A 1193-nucleotide genomic window follows, 5' to 3' on the forward strand; every position below is an offset into this window, starting at 1 on the left:
ACTGTAGTCTTTTCACACAGATGGACTACAAAATGTGAGGGTAAGCATTTAAAAGTACAAACAATTGTGATACCTGTAACAGCATTAGTTCAACATGTCCTGGGGAGTAAATGTTTCTGAAAATGACTTACAACAGGATAATTTTGAGGTTTTTTTGCCTTGCAGACTTTTATGTTCACTAGTTATTCCTTTTAGCAGGTTTTCCCCACTTTCCCAAATAAACAAATAACAAACATCTTCAAAAATCATTTACCTCTTCTTAAATATGAAAAATGAAGTGTTGTAGTGAGAGTTTCCAATCACTACAGATATTGTTAGTCTGTTGGCAGTGCAGCATTTCAAACTGTATCTGGAGATATTTCACAAAACAGGAAGATAAATTCATTTGGCGAACATCTCAGCGAGTCGCTCTGTCGATAATTGCAATAGTTTTGATTCATAGCACTGACACTGTACTGCACCTCTTCAACATTTGGACATCCTTTGTAATTGGGTAACAAACATAACCAGCATCATCTGTCCTGTTCCAGCGTGAACTCTGCGACACTTTGTGTGGAAATCGTCATTACATAACAGTGTTACAGTTGTGTTGTTCACTATGCTGATGTTAACAAGGCCGGTTGTGCTAAACGCTTTGTTTTAGAAGCTGTTTATGAAGAGGACACAGATTAATACTGGAATCATCACTGACCTTTGAGAACTGAATAAACAAAAATGGAGCTTCTGGTGCAATGTTGGTGAGGACACTATAATATGAACATCCTCAGATTGGTACCCAAAAGTTTGTAGAGCAACACAACAGCCTTGTATTCCTGCAAAATCAGGATAAACATTAGATTGGTTCTGTAACATATCCATGTACTGGTGTATAAAGTGCAGCATCAAGATCATTAGTGTGATATTGTGAACCTGGAGTGGTTTTGATTCACACACACCAGTTAAGTTTGACTTCATCACCTTTTGTCAGATTTTGACTGATCATAAAAAAACAGGAACACGCGACACACTCAGAAGACGTTTAAAACACCTGAAAGTCAAACACATCAGGCAAAAATGAGTCTCTGATCATATCACCCGAGAAAGTGGAGTCACTGCTTTAAACAAAATTGTTCAAATTTAACAGATTTAAGCGCAGAATTTGTTCTTTGCACTGAAAAATTTCTACTAAAAGTTTCTTTCTACGAGCTTCAATC

Source organism: Stegastes partitus, unplaced genomic scaffold, assembly GCF_000690725.1.
Source record: "Stegastes partitus isolate 25-593 unplaced genomic scaffold, Stegastes_partitus-1.0.2 Scaffold853, whole genome shotgun sequence".
Taxonomy (NCBI): Eukaryota; Metazoa; Chordata; class Actinopteri; family Pomacentridae; genus Stegastes; species Stegastes partitus.